Below are 16,382 nucleotides of genomic sequence, written 5' to 3' on the forward strand. Positions count from 1 at the left end.
GCGTATGCAATTACGCGCTCTGCGTTACGCTGCTAGTGAACAAGTTTAGCTCCAATTACATGATCACTGGCATCCTTGTGAAGTTCAGTGGCGGCACATGGATCATAATGAGCCAGCAATAGGGAAGCCGCGAGCAAGCGTACTACGGCGGAGAAAGCTTTGGTTTGAGCAAAGCACCATGAAAGCAACGTACTTCTTAGGTAAGTCGGAGAGTGGGCAAGTGGTTTCGGCGAAATTGTTGATAAAATGACAGAAATACAAGCATAGCCTAGCGAAACTTCTTACGTCTGCGGCGAAAGACGGAACATGAAAGTTCTGCACAGCGCGAATCTTGTCAGGGTCGGGTTGAACGCCAGCAGCACTGACGAAATGGCCAAGAACGTCAATTGACGACGTCCAAAGTGGCACTTGGATGAGTTCAAGTGCAGGTCCGCGCGTCGGAAAACAGCAAGAATAGCCGATAGACGCGTTGGATGACTCGTGCAAGTTGGTGAAAAGACGATGATGGCATCTACATAACACAGACATGTGTACCATTTAGAGCCGCAAAGTTAGGAGTCCATCACTCTTTCTAAGGTTGCCAGGCATTACGAAGGCCGAACGGCATAACCTTGAATTAGTAGACGCCGTCAGGTGTTACGAAAGCACTTTGCTCACTGCCCATACCATCTACCGAGGTTTGCCAATAGCCTGATCGGAAGTCTATCGATGAAAAATACTTGGCTCCACGCAAGCAGTCCAAGGCGTCATCAGTACGTGGCAATGGGTAGACATCCTTGCGTCTCATTTTGTTGACGTGTCTGTAATCCACACAGAAGCGCCAACTTCCGTCCTTCTTCTTGACAACGACAACAGGAAACGCCCACGGACTGCAAGATACGCCCGATAACGCCTTTAGTCAACATCTTATCGACTTATCGTTGTATCACTTGTCATTCAGCATGTGAAATGCGGTACGGCCGCTGGCGTATCGGATTGGTGTTTCCGGCGTAAGTACGATGGGTGATCACCGATGTCTGGGATAAAGGACAGCCGTCAAGGTCAAAAATGTCGCAGTAAGTTTCCAAGAGACGGCGAAGGTCAGCAGCTTGTGGGGGGAGAAGATCAGGTGCAATCATCTTGCTAAGTTCGTCTATGAGAATCGGTGAATCGGAGGTTCCTGTAGAGGGCGACGGAATTTCGGCGTCAAGAGCCGTTATCTCGCAATCGTTTACAGGCGAGATGTAGCCCTAACAATATTTTTGGCAGTAATTTATTATAGTTTGGATCACCCAAGGTGAGCTGCATGTGTTTAATTGAACCTTACTTACTCTTGCTACTACTACTACTACTTCCCCTACTACTACTACTACTACTACTACTACTACTACTACTACTACTACTACTACTACTTCAACTACGTCAACTACTATGATTTCTTTCTGTGTGTGGCTAAACTATTTAATTTACTTTTTTGTGATCTGGCTTCGTGTTTTCGGTATTTTGTGTCTCTATGCGAGCGTCTTATGTTTTATGTGGCCTCTTTTGTGAACTGTCCTGATTGTGTTTATCTGAGCTGACTTACATTGTAGTGTTTCTTGTGCGACCTATTTTGTAAGTTGTCGTAGCGGTATTTATGTAATCTGATTCTACGTTTCCACAGCTTTCTTGTTCAGTGTCGGCTTGTTATATTTAGGATAGGTTTGTTCTATGTGAAAAGAAGCAGCCACCGGTGCTTAAACGGGCCACCATCTTCTAAATCATCACCACCACCATCATCACCGTCATCATCATCAGCAGCAGCCTATTTTATGTCCACTGCAGGACGAAGGCATCTTCCCTGCTATCTCCAATTGCCCCTGTCCAGCGACATCCGATTCCAACCATTCGCCTGCGAATTTCCTAATTTCATCACCACCCCTAGTTTTCTGCCGTCCACGACCGCGCGTCTCTTCTCTTGGCACCCATTCTGTAACTCTAATGGTCCACCCGCTATCTAACCTACGCATTACAGGACCTGCCTAGCTGCATTTTCCCCTTTTAATGTCAATTAGAATATTGGCTATCACCGTTTGCTATCTGATCAACAACGCTCGCTTCCTGTCTCTTAACGTTACGCCTAACATTCTTCGTTCCATCGCTTCTTCCATGGTCCTTAACTTCTTCTCGAGCTTCCTTGTTAACCTCCAAGTTTCTGCCCCGTATGCTAGCACCGGTAGAATGCATTGATTGCACACCTTTGTTTTCAGTGATAGTGGTAAGCTTCCAGTTATGATGTGGCAATGTCTGCCGTATGCACTCCAACCCATCTTTATTCTTCTGTAAGTTCGCTGCTCATTACCAGGGTCCCCTGTGAGTAATTGACTTAGATAAACGCACTCCTTTACAAAAAGGCTGACTGGCGATCCTGAAATCCTGTTTCCTTGCCAGGCTACTGAACTTTACTTTTGTCTTCTGCATACTAATCGTCAACCCCACTCTTCCACTTTCTCGGTTAACATCCTCGAGCATTTATTGTAGTTCGCCCCAGCATTACTGAACAGGACAGTATCATTTGCAAACCGAAGGTTGCTGAAATATTCGCCATTGATACTCACTCCTAAGCCTTAGCAGATTGATAGCTCGACTAGTTCTTCCAAGCATGAAGTGAATAGCATTGGAGAAATTGTCTGCTTGCCTAAACCCTTTCTTTATAGGTACCTTTCTATTTTTCTTGTGGAGAATCAAGGTATCTGTGGAATCTCTGTAGATACTTTTCAAGGTATTTATGTAAGCGTCCCGCACTTCTTGATTACTTAATGCCTGTATGACTGCTGGTACCTCTACTGAATTAAATGCATTTTCGCAATCTATGAAAGCCATCTTATATAGAGAGGTTGATTGTACTCTGCAAATTTCTCGATTACCTGATCGATGACATGGATGTGATCGATTGTAGAATATGCCTTCCTGAAGCCAGCCTGTTTTCTTGGTTGACGGAAGTCAAGCGTTGCCCTTATTCTATTAGAAATTACCTTGGTGAATATATTGTAATAAAGAATAAACAAAAGTAAATGAGGATCCCGGTTCCTTTTGCCTCCTCTTGAAAAAGCATCCGCTCAGAATAATTGAACATATGCTGCTTTCTATAAAGAGGAATATTTTATGTATTTGCATAATCGTTGCCCCTGAGCAACAGTTGGCTAACATAACTTCTCGACTAATGCGTTTGTACGTCGTGATTTCGTAATAGATAAAAAAAAGCTACTTTAGGTGCCTCTTACGTTATTTTATGTGCTATCGTTCCCACCCTGTAACAACCTGAAAGGGCTAGAAGTGTTCAAAACGAATAATTAAACTAATAAAAATAGAATTACTTGCACACTTTCGTTTCAAAGTGCTGACTGCGCCAGCTCAAGCTTTAGCGAGACCATAGCGACCGCTTTCCGCAAGGCACGATAGATGGCGCTGCATGCCTTAAGCGCATTTCTCAATGAATCGTCTGCTACAGATTGAGCGGGCTCGGTTTAGCAGACGACGCGTCTGCATCAGTGGTTACGGTCGTGCGGTGCGCGTAGCGTGGTGTCGAAGCCCCCATCCCAGGTTTTATCGCCGTTGGCACTGCGAGACGCCTTGAGAAAGAGTGCGGAGCTGACAGCGATAACACGTGAGTAGTTCGGGTTGTGTTTATCTGCTGGAGTGGCACGCATGGTGTGACGAGAGTGCGTCGCGAACACGTTTCTTTTAAGGCGCGTCCGCATAAGAATCCTCAGTCACTCACATTTCACGGAACAAGACGCGCGGGCATGCGTTTGTGTGGTCGTCGCAGTAGAAATTCATTCCAGCTTGTCTAGGTGATCTGCCATCGCTTCAACAAAGCGGACTTAAACAAAACCCGCTAGCTTCTGATTTTTTCTGCATGCACTTTTGCTGGCGTGGAGTAAATACCTATGTGACACGGTAATTATGATATTTAATATGCTCCTTATATTTTGACTTGACTTTCATTTATTGTTGATTAGTATAACTCTGAAAGAAAATTACTCTATTCTACAAGGCGCTTTCGGGTTTCGCCTAGCAGTGCGCCCATAAAGCAAGAAGGTAGCGAAGATTGCTGTATATCCAGAAAATTTATATGATTCACCGGCAACGAAACGATAACGGGAAAACGTCTCCTCTTCGTCGACGGTATGCAAAACACACTGTAAGGTAGTGTGTTTTGCATACCGTCGACGAAGAGGAGACGTTTTCCCGTTATCGTTTCGTGGCCGGTTCTGCGGACTGCTTCCTCCGTTAAAAATGGGCTAATTCGGGCGAAACATTCATGCTCCGACAATTAAGCGTGAACAGCAAACGCGCACAAAAAAAATGGAAGCTGGACACAGACCAAGCCACGCACAAATCCTGCATCAAAGAATGGCAAGTACAACAGTGAACGCAGTCGGAGGGAAGGCTAAGATTATGTTCAGGCAACAAATGCAAATAGCGTGCGGGTTCCTCCCCGACGTCTGGATTTTAATCGCGTAGTTTTCCCGCCGAACTTTCCGTCTCGAGGAGCCCTTTAATTTTGGGCTTATTATTTGAACCGCTGTGACCTCTAGAACAGAAAATTTGGATGTTCCGCGTCATTTTGCTCACAGTCAGGCGCTAAACCTGCGAAACTTCGAAATTTCTTTCTGAAGAAATGAAAACTTATCACAAAGGACGTCAGAACTAACTTCCACATACAGCGAAGAAGTTTATGGCTAAGGTTCCTTGAATTTTGCAAGTGTGCGAGCGAAAACTGTCATCATCAGCAATGGCTCGTGCCAGTGCTCGCGCGTTCCTCGTCGTCTTCTTCCGCAACTGGCTCCGATGGCGCTCATCATGCCAGCGTTCCCATGGTGCCCCTCCCTCTGCGAAGGCGCTGACGGCATTGGCCCACTGCCGATCGGTGCGGTGATTGCTGTCTCAAATTCTTTACGTCACTATATCGCGAAACGAAAACACGAATGTATATCAAAAATGCGTATAACGAATCCGTAACACCAGTGAACACGAATGCATAAAAATAAACGCCTGTGCGTACCTTTCGCCACGATGATCACCGGTCGAGACAATAAATGTGTTCGTACCTTTCTTCAAAATTCTGTGTCACCTCTTCGTCGGGTGCTACACAGCTTCGCTGGTCAACCACCTTAACAGAGTGGAATGGCTCATGACTTTTCTTTCTTCATTTTTTTTTCTTTTTTTGACGTAGTAGCAAGGACACATTAAAGTGATACAACATCGTTCTTTCGGTTTGCAATATTACAGTCTGTCGATTGATCTTTGTTAACGTGACTGGGTGGCCAATGCGTGTCGAATAATTGATCTGGTAATATTTTGTGTTCTTTTACTTGGCCTGCTATCTGAAGAAGACGCTAAAATAGTGTAATCCGCATTAGGCATTGCTTGGAGTTTCAACTTATACTTAATGGGGGGGGGGGGGGGGGGGGCTAAGATTACTTTTGAAGAAAGCTGTCTTCTTCGTGTTTTCACTTGCTATCGCTTCAAATGTGTAGTTTTCAGCTCTACAGTGTTGGAGCTGTAAACGCGCTCGTTGTCTGCCAATTTCTTTGTGTAATGACTGTATAATCAAACTGTTGTATGAATTTGCTTTACTTTTATTCAGGTGCTTCTACTATATGAGTGATGTGTGTATTAGAACGGGATGAGTGAAAGAGCTGATGCATATTCTGGCTTTCTCTATATATAGCTTGCGTAAATTCCGGTTGAGGGAACTCAACTAAATTTAAGGTATTACGTGTCTCCCGTGCAACTACTTGCCCCGCTTTCTACTTGCTCGAGAACTCCTCTCTCGGATCCGTAACGTCATATTGCTACCTAAGTGTTCACGTGACCTCTTCTCTTACTTGGTCTCTTCATACTAGCATTGCAAATGATTAGCAATGCTAATCGCTCCTTAGGATACCTGCGGCTCAACTTTTCCATCTGTTCCTGTTTCTTTAAGACTCCTGCTTTACAAAACTGTAGTCAGAAGTAAACTCGAATATGCCGATTCCATACGAAACCCCAACACTGATATATTAACTTTTGCCCTCCAGTTGTCAAAAATAACTGTGTCCGTTTTATTCTCGGAAACTACAGTCGTACAGCCAGCATCACTTTGATGGAAGAGTCTTTACAGCGTGCCTCCCTCGCCCGCCGCCTCAAGTTTTCTCGCCTACGTCTCATTCACAAAATATTCTACAGTCCCACCCTGCACAATGGCGTTATTGTTCCTCCGTCATACGTTTCACCTCGTTTCGATCATGCGCAACAGGTGGGAACAATGTCGTCCTTAACGCAAACACGATATCAATCATTTATGTCCCGCGCCTCACATGAATGGAGCCGCCTACCGGGATATGTCACGTCCACTGTTCCTTGTTCCCAGTTTCAGAATGTGTTAAACGCAAGTACACTACTGAGTAACTAACCAAGTATGTAGTGTAAGATTTTGGAGGCGATCTCGCCGCTGCCACCATTTGTAAGATTTGGGAGTCGGGCTTGTAGGACGATCGGAGGAACTTGGGGCGACAGGACTAGGCGAGCGGGATTTATTTACAGTATTTACATTTTGAACAAGAGATACATTTACACAGTCTATGCGTGACTCCCAAATGGAGCCCGCAACACGAACATACAGCGCACAGCTTACGAGCACACAGCTCACGAGTACATTTCGAGCACAGAGCACGACGACGAGCACCCTCTAGCGGCCGACAATCGCTGCTTATACGTACTCCGTTCGACGTCATCGTTCGACGTCATTGTAGAAAGTCCTCGTGGCAGCCTTTGAGAGAAGGGGGTAGGGGTTTTACACCCACACATGCCGCACAGGTTTCAGTGCTCTCTCCGAGGGCCGACGACCTTTGAAGAACAGCCGTCGCCTCTAAATTCCAGAGCGGACCTCGCACAGTGGCCTCCGTCGCGGCACATTGTCTGGTGTCTCGAAAAGCGCATGGGGAGGTTCCGCCAATTACCTCCCCTCGAGAACTCAACTGAGCTGACCCCTCGCCGCGTGGCTGCCGGTTATCCACAGTTCTCTGAAGTGCGCCACCGTCCCGGTTGGATCGGAACACGTGCAGCGGGCTGAAATAGCTGCAGGCCGATCCTAACAGTAGTGATTTAGTTCCCAGTTATTGCTTGACCTTTTTGTTGTTGTTCCGGCTTATAGTGGTACTTTCTCATCGTTCCAGCTAACATTGTATTAACAGAACAAAGGCTTTGAATATGTTCTACTCCCCTCTGTAATGCCTGTGGCCCTGAGGGTAATCATCATCATCATCATCATCATCAGCCTAGTTACGCCCACTGCAGGGCAAAGGCCTCTCCCATACTTCTCCAACTACCCCGGTCATGTACTAATTGCGGCCATGTTGTCCCTGCAAACGTCTTAATGTCATCCGCCCACCTAACTTTCTGCCGCCCCCTGCTACGCATCCCTTCCCTTGGAATCCAGTCCGTAACCCTTAGTGACCATCGGTTATCTTCCCTCCTCATTACATGTCCGGCCCATGCCCATTTCTTTTTCTTGATTTCAACTAAGATGTCGTTTACCCGCGTTTGTTGCCTCACCCAATCTGCTCTTTTCTTATCCCTTAACGTCACACCCATCATTCTTCTTTCCATAGCTCGTTGCGTCGTCCTCAATTTCAGCAGAACCCTTTTCGTAAGTCTCCAGGTTTCTGCCCCATATGTGAGTACTGGTAACACACAGCTGTTATACACTTTCCTTTTGAGGGATAGTGGCAACCTGCTGTTCATGATTTGAGAATGCCTGCCAAACGCACCCCAGCCCATTCTTATTCTTCTGGTTATTTCAGTCTCATGATCCGGATCCGTGGTCACTACCTGCCCTAAGTAGATGTAGTCCCTTACCCCTTCCAGTGCTTCGCTACCTATCGTAAACTGCTGTTCTCTTCCGAGCCTGTTAAACATTACTTTAGTTTTCTGCAGATTAATTTTCAGACCCACCCTTCTGCTTTGCCTCTCCAGGTCAGTGAGCATGCATTGCAATTGGTCTCCTGAGTTACTAAGCAAGGCAATATCATCAGCGAATCGCAAGTTGCTAAGGTATTCTCCATCAACTTTTATCCCCAATTCTTCCCACTCCAGGCCTCTGAATACCTCCTGTGAACGTGCTGTGAATAGCATTGGAGATATCGTATCTCCCTGTCTGACGCCTTTCTTTATAGGGATTTTGTTGCTTTCTTTGTGGAGGACTACGGTGGCTGTGGAGCCGCTATAGATATCTTCCAGTATCTTTACATATGGCTCATCTACACCCTGATTCCGTAATGCCTCCATGACTGCTGAGGTTTCGACTGAATCAAACGCTTTCTCGTAATCAATGAAAGCTATATATAACGGTTGGTTATATTCTGCACATTTCTCTATCACTTGATTGATAGTGTGAATATGGTCTATTGTTGAGTAGCCTTTACGGAATCCTGCCTGGTCCTTTGGTTGACAGAAGTCTAAGGTGTTCCTGATTCTATTTGCGATTACCTTAGTAAATACTTTGTAGGCAACGGACAGTAAGCTGATCGGTCTATAATTTTTCAAGTCTTTGGCGTCCCCTTTCTTATGGATTAGGATTATGTTAGCGTTCTTCCAAGATTCCGGTACGCTTGAGGTTATGAGGCATTGCGTATACAGGGTGGCCAGTTTCTCTAGAACAATCTGACCACCATCCTTCAACAAATCTGCTGTTACCTGATCCTCCCCGGCTGCCTTCCCCCTTTGCATAGCTCCTAAGGCTTTCTTTACTTCTTCTGGCGTTACCTGTGGGATTTCGAATTCCTCTAGGCTATTCTCTCTTCCACTATCGTCGTGGGTGCCACTGGTACTGTATAAATCTCTATAGAACTCCTCAGCCACTTGAACTATCTCATCCATATTAGTAACGATATTGCCGGCTTTGTCTCTTAACGCACACATCTGATTCTTGCCTATTCCTAGTTTCTTCTTCACTGTTTTTAGGCTTCCTCCGTTCCTGAGAGCCTGTTCAATTCTATCCATATTATAGTTCCTGATGTCCGCTGTCTTACGCTTGTTGATTAACTTAGAAAGTTCTGCCAGTTCTATTCTAGCTGTAGGGTTAGAGGCTTTCTTACATTGGCGTTTCTTGATCAGATCTTTCGTCTCCTGCGATAGCTTACTGGTTTCCTGTCTAACGGAGTTACCACCGACTTCTATTGCGCACTCCTTAATGGTTCCCATGAGATAGTCGTTCATTGCTGCAACACTAAGGTCCTCTTCCTGAGTTAAAGCCGCGTACCTGTTCTGTAGCTTGATCCGGAATTCCTCTAGTTTCCCTCTTACCGCTAATTCATTGATTGGCTTCTTGTGCACCAGTTTCTTCCGTTCCCTCCTCAAGTCTAGGCTAATTCGAGTTCTTACCATCCTATGGGCACTGCAGCGTACCTTGCCGAGCACGTCTACATCTTGTATGATGCCAGGGTTCGCGCAGAGTATGAAGTCGATTTCATTTCTAGTCTCACCATTCGGGCTCCTCCACGTCCACTTTCGACTAACCCGCTTGCGGAAAAAGGTGTTCATTATCCGCATATTATTCTGTTCTGCAAACTCTACTAATAATTCTCCTCTGCTATTCCTAGAGCCTATGCCATATTCCCCCACTGACTTGTCTCCAGCCTGCTTCTTGCCTACCCTGGCATTGAAGTCGCCCATCAGTATAGTGTATTTTGTTTTGACTTTACCCATCGCTGATTCCACGTCTTCATAAAAGCTTTCGACTTCCTGGTCATCATGACTGCATGTAGGGGCATAGACTTGTACCACCTTCAATTTGTACCTCTTATTAAGTTTCACAACAAGACCTGCCACCCTCTCGTTAATGCTATAGAATTCCTGTATGTTACCAGCTATTTCCTTATTAATCAGGAATCCGACTCCTAGTTCTCGCCTCTCCGCTAAGCCCCGGTAACACAGTACATGCCCGCTTTTTAGCACTGTATATGCTTCTTTTGTCCTCCTAACCTCACTGAACCCTATTATATCCCATTTACTACCCTCTAATTCCTCCAATAATACTGCTAGACTCGCCTCACTAGATAGCGTTCTAACGTTAAACGTTGCCAGGTTCAGATTCCAATGGCGGCCTGTCCGGAGCCAGGTATTCTTAGCACCCTCTGCAGCGTTACAGATCTGACCGCCGCCGTGGTCAGTTGCTTCGCGGCTGCTGGGGACTGAGGGCCGGGGTTTGATTGTTGTATTCATATAGGAGGTTGTGGCCAAGTACTGCACCAGGGTGGCCAATCCTGCTCTGGTGAGAGAGTGCGTTACCGGTTCTGGTCACCGGGATCAGGCCGCACTCCAGGCCTGTTTGTGCAATTTCTCAACACACGGTTTTTTTTTTCTTTTTTTTTTTTGTATTTCCCGGAGGAGAATTGCGCGGCACCGGGATTTGAATCACGGTCCTCTTGCACTGGAGACGGATACTCTACCGTCCCCGCAGGAGTTAAATTAAAAATTGAATTATGGTGTTTTGCGTGACAAAAACCACTTTCTGATTATGCACGCCGTAGTGGAGGACTCCGAAAATTTCGACCACCTGGGGTTCTTTAACGTGCACCTAATTCTAAGTACACGGGTGTTTTCGCATTTCGCCCCCATCGAAATGCGGCCGCCGTGGCCGGGGTCCGATCCCGCGACCTCGTGCTCAGCAGTCTAACACCATGACCACTGAGCAACCACGGCGGGTCCCGCAGGAGTTGTACGCCTCATTTAACCTACAGTGGCGCCCTATTTGATCAGTCAAGGTGGACCAATCTGAGCTCGGTTATACCGCATGGATGGCACTCGGCTAGAGAACCTGGTATTTATGACCTGCACATGTGTGGCCACACATAATTGAGGATATATAATTTTTTTTTTTAGGAGGGTTTCCGTACAGTGATAAAAGGAAGGAAAATACCTTTAAAAAAAAAAAAGGAACATAACATGTGATTTGAACTCGTGATCCTTCAATGTTGCCCGGAAAGGTAGCTCAGTCGGTTGGTTCGTAACCAGCGGTTACTTTCAAGCGCTATAGCTCCTGCTCCGAGCCTCATACTTACGTGGAAAGGGGCTGGTGTTGTCCGCGACAGTCGAGTGGTTGGAAGGCATAATTTCTTGGAAAAATGGCCGCCAGAGGAGCAGCGTGAACTCGAGCGGCTTTAGAGACTAGGAAAACTGCCTTAAAGTATTTAGAATTGAGGGGTAGTTTCGTTAACAAACTATAACACGGCAATCAGCACTCGAATATAATTATAACCCTAATAATAATTGTAAATATTCATCTCATCTATAGTATCTAAAGCGCGCGCTGTTTCTTGCCTCTGCGTGTAGTAGTTAAGAGAGCCAGTTTAAGGGCGGAGAAGAGGGAAGGAAAAGAAAGCAAACTTGCAGCGCCGTGGTTTTAAGGCGCAACCGTGGTAGAGAAACGGAAAGGCGATATAAGCATGCGTGGCCATGATACGCACACGACAAACTGCCTTACAATATTTAGACTTGAGGGGAAGCTTCGTTAACAAACTATAACACGGCAATGAGCACTCGAATACGACGAGAGAAATAATTGAGACGTGGAAAATTCCCTTGAAATAAATCTGGTTTGCGAGACAAATGCTTGTATGTATTGAATCTCTTAAAAGATGAGGGGGGAAATATGCGCTCACCGAGAGGGCATCGTCCGCACGAGACCACCACCAGGCTCCTTACGGGGATGTGGAGAGCTTCGCGGCCGGAACGAAGCCCCCCCTCTCCGCCGGCCAGGCGTGGAAAACGCGCTTTCCGATCGCTCAAGGTTGCGTAGGAATAGCATAGTTCTAGCGTCTAGGAAAAGTTTTAACAGGTGCGAGGACGGCACGCATAGCGTGGGAAGCTAGCCGCCGGAATAGCTATCTTCGAGAGCTATTCTATATTATATTATATTATACTTCGAGAGCTATGACTGATGCTTTTCTATATATATGTATTCATCTCATCTATGCGATCGCATGCGCGTGCTGTTTCTTTGTCTCTGCGTGTAGTAGTTAAGAGAGTCAGTTTAAGGGCGGAGAAGAGGGAAGGAAAGGAAAGCAAACTTGCAGCGCCGTGGTTTTAAAGCGCAACCGTGGTAGAGAAACGGAAAGGCGATATAAGCATGCGTGGCCATGATACGCACACGACAAACTGCCTTACAATATTTAGAATTGAGGGGTAGTTTCGTTAACAAACTATAACACGGCAATCAGCACTCGAATATAATTATAACCCTAATAATAATTGTAAATATTCATCTCATCTATAGTATCTAAAGCGCCCGCTGTTTCTTGCCTCTGCGTGTAGTAGTTAAGATAACAAACTATAACACGGCAATCAGCACTCGAATATAATTATAACCCTAATAATAATTGTAAATATTCATCTCATCTATAGTATCTAAAGCGCGCGCTGTTTCTTGCCTCTGCGTGTAGTAGTTAAGAGAGCCAGTTTAAGGGCGGAGAAGAGGGAAGGAAAAGAAAGCAAACTTGCAGCGCCGTGGTTTTAAGGCGCAACCGTGGTAGAGAAACGGAAAGGCGATATAAGCATGCGTGGCCATGATACGCACACGACAAACTGCCTTACAATATTTAGACTTGAGGGGAAGCTTCGTTAACAAACTATAACACGGCAATGAGCACTCGAATACGACGAGAGAAATAATTGAGACGTGGAAAATTCCCTTGAAATAAATCTGGTTTGCGAGACAAATGCTTGTATGTATTGAATCTCTTAAAAGATGAGGGGGGAAATATGCGCTCACCGAGAGGGCATCGTCCGCACGAGACCACCACCAGGCTCCTTACGGGGATGTGGAGAGCTTCGCGGCCGGAACGAAGCCCCCCCTCTCCGCCGGCCAGGCGTGGAAAACGCGCTTTCCGATCGCTCAAGGTTGCGTAGGAATAGCATAGTTCTAGCGTCTAGGAAAAGTTTTAACAGGTGCGAGGACGGCACGCATAGCGTGGGAAGCTAGCCGCCGGAATAGCTATCTTCGAGAGCTATTCTATATTATATTATATTATACTTCGAGAGCTATGACTGATGCTTTTCTATATATATGTATTCATCTCATCTATGCGATCGCATGCGCGTGCTGTTTCTTTGTCTCTGCGTGTAGTAGTTAAGAGAGTCAGTTTAAGGGCGGAGAAGAGGGAAGGAAAGGAAAGCAAACTTGCAGCGCCGTGGTTTTAAAGCGCAACCGTGGTAGAGAAACGGAAAGGCGATATAAGCATGCGTGGCCATGATACGCACACGACAAACTGCCTTACAATATTTAGAATTGAGGGGTAGTTTCGTTAACAAACTATAACACGGCAATCAGCACTCGAATATAATTATAACCCTAATAATAATTGTAAATATTCATCTCATCTATAGTATCTAAAGCGCCCGCTGTTTCTTGCCTCTGCGTGTAGTAGTTAAGATAACAAACTATAACACGGCAATCAGCACTCGAATATAATTATAACCCTAATAATAATTGTAAATATTCATCTCATCTATAGTATCTAAAGCGCGCGCTGTTTCTTGCCTCTGCGTGTAGTAGTTAAGAGAGCCAGTTTAAGGGCGGAGAAGAGGGAAGGAAAAGAAAGCAAACTTGCAGCGCCGTGGTTTTAAGGCGCAACCGTGGTAGAGAAACGGAAAGGCGATATAAGCATGCGTGGCCATGATACGCACACGACAAACTGCCTTACAATATTTAGACTTGAGGGGAAGCTTCGTTAACAAACTATAACACGGCAATGAGCACTCGAATACGACGAGAGAAATAATTGAGACGTGGAAAATTCCCTTGAAATAAATCTGGTTTGCGAGACAAATGCTTGTATGTATTGAATCTCTTAAAAGATGAGGGGGGAAATATGCGCTCACCGAGAGGGCATCGTCCGCACGAGACCACCACCAGGCTCCTTACGTAATACAAATAACTTAATAAGTTATACAAATAAGGGTAATACAAATAACTTAATAAGTAAATTTGCGAAGCTCATCAGCCTCCTTAAGAAGATAAGAAATATGTGTACTGTTATTGCTTTAAAAAACGAGCTCTCAAAAGTGACGTTTAGGTCAGTTACTATCGCGCAGCGGGAATGTGTGGATTAACTTGAACTAGAAAGTGATCAGCTGACGACTGCGCACTTACTTCGCAAAAAAAAAAAAAAAATCACACAGAGTAGCTAATCTAATTAGGTGCATTTCCCTTCATTTCATAATCCGCGAAGGAGAAAAACACCGTTTTAAATAAAAGTGCCCATTGAGCGACCGATATTAATTGTAATACGCCTCTTTTCGATCTTTACAGCTGAATAATCTTGCACATAAAAATGAGAAAACGACACGTGAAGCGACGTACGCAGCCGCAGTCATCCCTGAAGTCGATCCGCGTTTTCTGGCGCATCGCTCGCCTATAATCGATGATCGATGATCGATGCTGTGCCATCTGCGGCGTCCTCGCTCACTCGTTTTCGCGACCCGCTTTCGTTCTTCTGCGGGTCGCGTTGCACCTCACAAGTGACAGCTGCAGCTCGACCAAGTCCAGACGTAATAAGCTCTACGGTGTAGCGTCAAATATGTCTGAGAGGGCGAAGCAAATACTTCCTTCCGTTTTCTACATTCTTCTTTCTCCCTACGCTTCATCGCGTCCGCTCCGTGTTTCCCCGTTTATTTCTCAACCTTGCCGTGTAGCGCGCGCTCTCTCTCTCTTTGATTTCTTTACTTCCCTTTTGTCTTTTTATTATGTCTTTATTTTCTTCGAGTTGCGAAACTCAGTGCAGCGGACGAAGGATGACGGAAAGCGAAAACAGTATACGCGCACAGAAGTCGTTGGGACTTAGTATTGTAGCAACTTTTCCGTGCTTTTTTTTTAAATCTCCGTATGTTGCAGTGTGTCCACAAGTATATACGCGCTTCATTTACTCTCTCTAGCTAGCTGCCTTAGAGCTCTTCCCCAACCTGCGACGTTTGTTGTTATAGTGTTTTTGTAGTTATAATTACTACAATTATGCGAAAAGGGAGTTGCAGTCACTTTTGTAGGGTAACTGAACATCTCTTCTATCTTCCCTTCATTAAAAAAAATTCCGGGAGTACCCATCTCACGGCGAATGTCGACGCATCGCTAAGGCGATTAGCATTGATGGAATGCAACGACACGCCCTACTGCCACAGCTCAAACGCGTCATGTTTATGAGGCGCTGCAGCCGGTTTCCCCTCTCGTGCTTCCCTCCGTACATGCAGTGCCATCTAGCGGCGCGGCCCCAAACTTCCTCGTGCGGTACGTGAGCGAATACGTATTCGAACTAGATTATCCGAGTATATGTGACGCCGGTTCGATTTCTCGTGCCCAGCCCCGGCGACGTCTTAAATTATTTTTGTTTTGTTCGCCATCAAAGAGTGGCCCATGCCCAACGGCACATGCCCGGTGACACAAGTTGGTCGGATGGTTAGTTTCGGACACGCCTTTGTCTGCACAGCAACCCGACGCTCTATTCATTAGACTACAGCAACCCAAGTCAGTGGCAAAAAAGCTTGAGACAGACGTACTCGTACGCAGACAGACAGACAGGTACAGAAGAAAGTGCGTCAATTACATTAAGAACGCTAACCAATTTAAAATGCTGAAATACAAAAACGAATCGAATCCAGTCTTTCCTTTATGAAGATTACATCAGCTGCTTGCGAGATGTTATGCTTGTTGCGCCATGCCATTGTCCTTTTTAGTGGCAGGAGCATCGAGTGACACTCCTGCTTCTTGCGTAGCACTTCCGGTTCACCTTCTGAGACGACCGGGCAGGAAATACAAAATAAATCAGAAATATATTAAAATAAACAACAACAGTACAGTAGAAAATTCAATGATTTCATTATAGGCATGATATCAAAGCATAAGCTTATTTACAAGTTGAGTTACTGAAGTGTCTGAAATAATTAGTATTATTAGAAATCACTGACACCACCGAGTACGAAATTCAAAATAAATCAGAAAAAATAGAAAAATAGTGTAGTACATCAATCATGGTTTTCATTATAGATATGATATCAGAGCGTAAGTTTAGTTACAAGTTGAGTTATCGCAGTGTCTGGAATGATTAAGATTAATAATAACATACTGATTACCGCACACCAAAGCACGACTTCGGCGAAATTGCTAGAAACCCGGAAGTAGAAAGCGCAAGTAACAACGTCACTAATGACGTCACACACAAGCAGGTGGCATGATATTTAACCGACTGATTAATGGAAAACAGTTGCCTCCGAGTTGGTTTTTTGCGTTGCGTTCGTCTAAAGTTAACCTAGAGAACACCAACGCAGAGGTGCGAGTGCCACTAAAAGACACCTAAGTCAAAGATTACGGTCGCCTACATTTGTTTTAT

At 45.3% G+C, this 16,382-nt stretch overlaps 1 protein-coding gene across 1 annotated transcript in view; it reads left to right on the plus strand.

Annotated features, from left to right (window-relative positions):
- Nucleotides 1-3,502: 3,502 nt before the first annotated feature.
- The window catches only part of LOC142576087 (protein ABHD15-like), a 239,217-nt gene continuing 226,337 nt past the window's right edge, over nt 3,503-16,382 (plus strand). The window contains exon 1 of the mRNA XM_075686024.1: nt 3,503-3,625. The gene's annotated coding sequence lies outside the window, so the exon portion shown is untranslated. The remainder of the gene's footprint in view (nt 3,626-16,382) is intronic.

Source organism: Dermacentor variabilis, chromosome 3, assembly GCF_050947875.1.
Source record: "Dermacentor variabilis isolate Ectoservices chromosome 3, ASM5094787v1, whole genome shotgun sequence".
NCBI lineage: Eukaryota > Metazoa > Arthropoda > Arachnida > Ixodida > Ixodidae > Dermacentor > Dermacentor variabilis.